Below are 6,920 nucleotides of genomic sequence, written 5' to 3'. Positions count from 1 at the left end.
TCTTAGCTGACGTTAACAAGTCTAACTTCAACCAGATAAGGCTATTGCTCAGATGAGGAAAGTTATTGCACAAGGAAATGCCTTCTTCTTACAGGAGACAAAGGCCAGGAAGATTTTGTCACCATGCAGTTTCCCTTGCTGGCGATTTTTTCAGGGTGTACCAAAAGGTTGGTCTCTGATACAGATAATCTTTAGCAGCAATGAAGAGGTACAGTCCTTGTTGGCCAACCGTGTGCTCTGTTGGAGCTGCCACACCAGCAGATCATCTAGCGAAGGGTCTCTGACATTTTCCAAGCATGATACAAGATTGCCCAGAAGTGGGAAATTAGTGACAGTGACCAAACTTCCTGCTGCAGTACGTGCTTCCCCAAAGGAAGGACTCTTGCTGAGCCAGCCTGGATCCTCAATTCAGCCCCTGTCATAACACCACTATTCGCTTGTTTCAGTCTGAGTCAGCTCCTCATGGTGCTTTTTTTTTTTTTCTTATTTCTCTTTTTCCTCTTAGCAAGTTTCTAGTAACTGAAATATTTCAACCACACCTGACTGTTACTCAAATGGAATAGGAAAGAGGTATTGGGCAAGTCTGCAGAAATCCTCTGGGACATAGGTGGGGCCAATGGGATAATCTACCTTCTATCCTGATGCTTTAGATACTGCTGCTGAGTCACGTCAACCAGAACTTCTGAGATGCATCCAGTCAATGCAATCAGCTGGTCTTCTGAGAGCAAATTACTAACTTCCCCAAAACTCTGAAGGAGGTCAGGAAGAGCAGTGGGACCTTGACTCTGTATCCCACATCTTTAGACAACCTCTCAGGTTAGGGCCTGATCCAAACCCCAGTAAAGTCAAGGAGAAAACCTCTTCCCTTCAATATCTCTGAGTTTTGGATTCAGACATGGTAGGGTATGTGGTGGATAAGAGGCAGTCCTCTGTCAGACACTGAAACTCCAGCTACAAACATACATGAGCAGGTCTTTAAAAGCCAGTATTTATCTGTGACAGTCTATTCTTTTGTGTCATTAAAGTAGGTCAAATATCATCAAAAACGTTTTACACCAAATGGCAGGTATTTAAATGTAAGGTTTTCAAAGAATAATCATTCATGCTCAACAATTGTTGTTGTTGTTATTCCTATAATAATACTAGCAATAGTATTACAGAGAAATTAAGTAATCTTGCAAGAGAAGTCAACTCTAGTGAAAGTGTGGCATGAGGAGCTAACCAGCTCCTCAGAAATCTGGGTCAGCCCAGCTACGCTCACTGCTCACCTCTTTCCCCACAGATGCTGGTACGGCTTCTGGAGGCAATCAGAGCGGGCAGAAGTTATTAATAGTTGGCTGTCAGAGTGTGTACAGCTGTGTTATTTAGCATCCCATGTGGCTGAACCACCAATGAGAGAGAAGAACACTGAATATGCTGGCTCTGGCTTTCCAGCTTTCCAGAACTACGTTGTGCTTAAATCCTGCCAAGTAGATGGAATGACCCTCCGGATTTTTTTCACTTAAAGAGATTTCTTAGTATCATTTCATTGTTGGAACAAAGGAAAAAAAAAAAAGCCAAACCAAACCCCCCCCACCAGTGACTCACTATTTGCTTGTATTTGTTGTTTAGAATTCAATATTAATAACATGTTTAGCAATCACTCAGCAAAGTTCAGTGAATACGCAAAAGCCATAAAATTATTTATTAACAAATACAACACCCCTTTTAGAATGCAGCCCTCACTGAAATGCATTTGTCACTTGTTTAGAATAAATGTCAGAAATGTTGTTAAGTGGAGATAAAAATTACATGCACAAGGGATGTACAGGGGAAGAAATACTTTCTTAATCCTTTCAGTTACAAATCATGCATATTAGATTTTTATTTTTTCTCCTGGGTGTTCATGAGCAATATGCATGTAAAAATTTAGAAAATGCTGATAGCAAAACAGGGGAATAACTGTCATTAAGGCCCAGCAGACTTTGTGTTTGTCAAAGCCTGTTCCTATCATTTCTGGGCTGATAACAAACTGTTGATCGAGTATATAGCATGATCTATTATCTGGATATTCAAGGACATCCTTCACTGCTTTTAGTGAGGAAGGGGTTAGACCTGTGATGTCTAAAAACAGAGAAGAAACCACAGTTTGCCCCGGAAGGGCAAGCAAAATGATCCTGCTGGCATTTATCCAAAGCCTCTAGATTCAGACTGGGCTCCCCTTTGCTTTCTCCATCACCAGGAGATGTGGGCATTTCTCAAGGACAGTTTATGCCCATCCAAAGGTCTGAGTCCACCTGGGGTGGCAGTTCCTTTCCTGTCTGATTTACTAATGCAAACATACTCCAAAGGCCACAGAAAACAAAAACATGGTGAGGTGAGGGTGCATTTGTCTGTGATCCATCAAGGTACCACTGCAAACTTGGACAGGGTTTGTGACCTACATCCTGGTTGAGATTCAGCATCGGATTGTGGAGCAGAGAGAGCGTATTGCTTTGAAGTCAGTGTACAGCGAACACATAGGCAGAGAGACTTTCTCAAGTTCACTTCAAGGAGGTCCACAGGAGTTGGTTGCCTGTATTTTTCTAATTTTCCCTCCTCCATGGTGTCAGATTTGTGGCCTTTTTCCTCCCATCTTGTAAAGCAGCTGGCAATGCTCAGGAGTGTTTAGACCCCCCCAGCTTCCCTTAGCCTGATGGGCTGGTACAAGCCAAGCTGTGTACTGCAATATCCCAGCTGACTGGCTCACACGGGAGGAATTTCCTTGCCCAGTAACACCGATGCCACAGAATTGTTGGGCTTGGGCAAGGGAATCTCCATCCTTGGCAGGTTCTTCTCATTCTACCAGCCCAGCACCTCTTCTGTTCTCATCCACAGCAGCATAGTCTATTTTTCTTTGTGAATCCTTCTTACTTGATCTACCTCCTCTTTGGATGGACACAGAGCTGTTAAATGTTCCTCAGCCTTGTGTTTCTTAAGGATTACTTTTGGCAGCAGCCTTGTCATTTTTACTTTGCCTGGATATGTGCAGGCAAATGTTTTTACACCTTCTATATACTGCTTGGTCTAGGTTCAGATGAGATCATGTCTTGTCCTTTTCCTCACCCCTCCTCAACTCTTCTTGTCTGATACATATTAAAGCCAAATTAGTTCACAAAGATCTCCTGAAATTGAACTCTTCAGCCAGGGATTGGCTTGGTTTATCTGTTTATGGGCAACTGGCTGAAGGTTGTAGAACATCCACAGTGCTGGAAACAATTTACCATTTTTTTAAAACATAAAAATATATTCAGAGGAAAGTTTTTATGGGATGTTTTCAGGTTGGTTTGGGGGTTTGTTTTTTTCTTACAAACTCAATGCCTCGTTTAAAAGTTCAGGTTTTGATGTTTCAGAAAGTTAAGAAACCTCATTTAAAGGTTGGGTTCTCTTGTTTTTTCACTGGTTAATTTTTCTACACACCTAGAAAGCTTCAAGCATACTGATGATGAGGAGAGTGATCAGCATATCTCTTAATTCATCTGAATCTCTCACTATGGTCAATGACTCTTTCATCTGAGATAGGACTGCATGAAATAAGAGAAAGCACTTTAAGAGTTGACCTTTAAGGGAGAGTTTGTATGAACCTGTGAAGTCTGTCAATGTGCTTCATTGCTTCTTATTTGGTGTATGTGCTTTTTTATATGTGTTGGTGCCCATGAGTTTGCTAAAATCCTATCTGTGCCTTGTTATGGAAAGTTATGCAGCAGTACTGTGGTTCACAGCCTCTCTTTCTGGCCTTATCTGAATTTTATAACATTTTGGCTGTAACAGGAAGCAAAAGGATAAAAAAATCTGGGGCAGTATTTTCCAAACTTGGGGGGTAATGCTCTTCAACTTTTCATCCTGTGCCACAAACAGGCATTGCACTGATGGTTGCAAGATGCTCAGCAGGTGAGGAAGCTTTAAAGACCATAGGCAGGTTAATGTAGATCTTCACCATGCCACTGCCTTGCTGACAGCACCTGCTAGGGAAGAGACCATGTTGCACCCTCAGGAAGGTCTTGGAAAATTGACATTTTTCAATGAGCTTCATGCTGGAACAGATTTGCTGTTTGATTTTTTGTAGTTATTATTTTTACTGCTATTGCTGATGGGCTGCCACATTCTGCAGAGTAAACAAAGGATATATATCATATCCCTGGCCAGCTACAGAGCTTTTCAAGCATCCAGTGTGATTCTTCAGAGTAGATTTTATATCCCATTCCTCTAGGGTGTCTTGAAATGAGAAAAATATTAAATTGTAAAGAAAATGAGTTTGTGACAGACCCTTGAAATAAATTTCCATCATGACTGGCCATGGCTGTCTGGATTTACCTGGAAAACAAGATAATTCACAAAATGTAAGACAAAAATAAAGAGCACGTCGCTCCCTGTGGATATTCACTTGGAGGTTATTCTCCTGGTTTTGCCTATGGAAGTGAAAGGCTGAACCTGCCAGACAGCAAATAATGTTGACCCAAAGGAACATTTTGGTTTGAGGCAGCAAATCCTGCCATCTCTATAAAAATTAGTTTTTATATGGGCTTCTCCTGTTCCACCAAAACTATTTTTGTGGCCTCTCATAAAATCAAAACTCAAGCTTAGCTCTTAGATAATGGTGGGAGAGCAAAAGAATGCAGAGATGAGTTGTTATAAAGACACATAAATAACTGAACAACATGAAAACATAATTCGACCACTTTGATTAAAAACAAGAAAAAAATAGCCTGAGAAATCCAGATTGATTTTGCTTTCATTCATGAAGAACAAAAAATGCGAGTTGGCATTTCTTGTGTTGCTTCGGGGGTATTTTCACTCAGTAGTGCTCAGCTGGCCAGAAAGTTTGAGCCAGAAATCTGTTTTTAGCGTTTGCATGTCCTTTTTAACCTCTCTGTAGGAAATCTTCCACAGGCCAGTGTGAATGAATTGTGATAGAGAGACATGCATGGAAATGAGACTCAGAACTCACCTTTGCCTATGACCACCTACTGGTCATTTAAAGTTCAGAGACATCAAGCAATCTTGTGCTGAGGTAGAAATATTGCTCACCCACTTAATTTAGTGTTTAAATTAATTTAGTGGTTAAATTTTCTGTCTATACATAAGCTTTGCAATAGGCAAAGGGTGTTTTTTTAGTCAGCATTAAAAAGCATCTTCATTGGCAGCTCTTTGGTCCATAGAAGGTTTTGAATACTTAAGAGCAGGTATATTCTACTGAGAATCAGCAGTTGAAGCTAGGACTGAGATGTTACCTTTTAGCAATGCTAGCACTCCCACATACCTACTTCAGCTGTAGCATTAGGCTTATGGTGGACCATCAGCCATTTTAGATCTTTGAGGCTGCTTTTCTCCACAGAAAGAGCACAAAAAGGACACCAGCAGGGTGGATACCCCTACTCTCTATATAGATCCCAAATTCAGATTGGTTAGAATTTTTCTCCATACTTAACTTCTTTTTTCCAAACTGGCTCTACAAAACAACCCAAAAAAAACTTTTTTAAAAACTTCAGCTAAGTATTTTGTTTTCAGTTTTAACTGGATGCAAATTCACAGTTTTTTTATGGCTAGAAGCCAATCTCAACTCTCAGTTTCAAAACTAATTCAGAGCATCATGACGGGAACGTGATTTGCTGAGATCAGCTGCATAGTGCTCTGCTCTCATCATACCCATCATACCAGGTTCAGAGCACAGATACTCAGGGTGGAAGGTCACCCTGTCGAAACAGTCTCTTTTTTTTTGGGTGAATTTATATAAAAAGGGCACAGAGCAAGATAAAGACTTGCTGTCTTTAAGCCACTCTTAAGAAGGATTATAAACAATAAAATAGTAATTCTGAGTTATCATTTGATTATTTCATCAGGTTCTGTTGAGTGCTCTGATGGGATCTGTTCAGTGTCTGGCTTTCTGGCTTCTCACAAGTAGACAGAGTTCTCTGTGGTGGACAGAATAGCTATAATAAGTGGACAGAGTCATTCAAAGCTGGTCTCTAGGGCAGGATAGTTAGAAACAGACCTGATGTTGATTTTATATTCATTGGCAGAAGGCAGGAGATACTCCACTGAAGTTAATCGAGTTAACTCAGTCCGATGCCAAGGCAAAACAGATCTGAATCTAAACCACAGTTCAAGACTCATGTACAATTTGCATAATGGAATTAAAATAAAGCTTCCAACTCTAGCTACAGAAATACTCTGCTGAGAATGAGAGACCAGGCTTGCTGTTTGGGATTAAATAAAAGAACACCCAAGGCATCTGCTGTCACACAGAACAATCCTGGTTTATCTGTTCCTGTCCAGATCAGCCTGTTCACCCCCCTGCCATACACTGTGGTTATTTAGCCACGCTCAGTTGTTGTCATTGTCAGGGAATTTTCTTAGCCACTTCTTTTTTTTCTTTTTCCTTTTCTTTTCTTTTTTCTTTTTTTTTCTTTTCTTTTTTCTTTTCTTTTCTTTTCTTTTTTCTTTTCTTTTCTTGTTTTTTCTTTTCTTTTCTTTTTCTTTTCTTTCCTTTTCTTTTCTTTTCTTTTCTTTTTCTTTTCTTTCTTTTCTTTTTCTTTTCTTTTCTTTTCTCTTTTCTTTTCTTTTCTCTTTTCTTTTCTTTTTTCTCTTTTCCTTTCCTTTTCTTTTTCCTTTCCTTTCCTTTCCTTTTTCCTTTCCTTTCCTTTCCTACTTGCATGTGAACTTAGATCCTCCAAGTTTCATACTGTATTCCAAGTTTAAACTAGCTCCACAGTATAAAAAGTTCAAGATAGTATCATCATTTTGCCAGAACTTGGGAGGCAAGTGGGGAAAAGAATGTCACAGGGGAACATTAAAAAAAAATATTAAATAAGGTTCCTCTGAAACCTTTCCCACAGACCAGGGAAAGGTTTGCTAACCTTCAAATGAACTTGCTCATGTTTTGCTCATAGAAGATCTCAAGC

The sequence above is a fragment of the Pezoporus wallicus genome, unplaced genomic scaffold, assembly GCF_028554395.1.
Source record: "Pezoporus wallicus isolate ANWC-B61680 ecotype Strahan unplaced genomic scaffold, APGP_CSIRO_Pwel_v1 contig_8057, whole genome shotgun sequence".
Lineage (NCBI taxonomy): Eukaryota > Metazoa > Chordata > Aves > Psittaciformes > Psittacidae > Pezoporus > Pezoporus wallicus.
The sequence above is the reverse complement of the archived record's forward strand: the minus strand, read 5'-3'. Positions refer to the sequence as shown.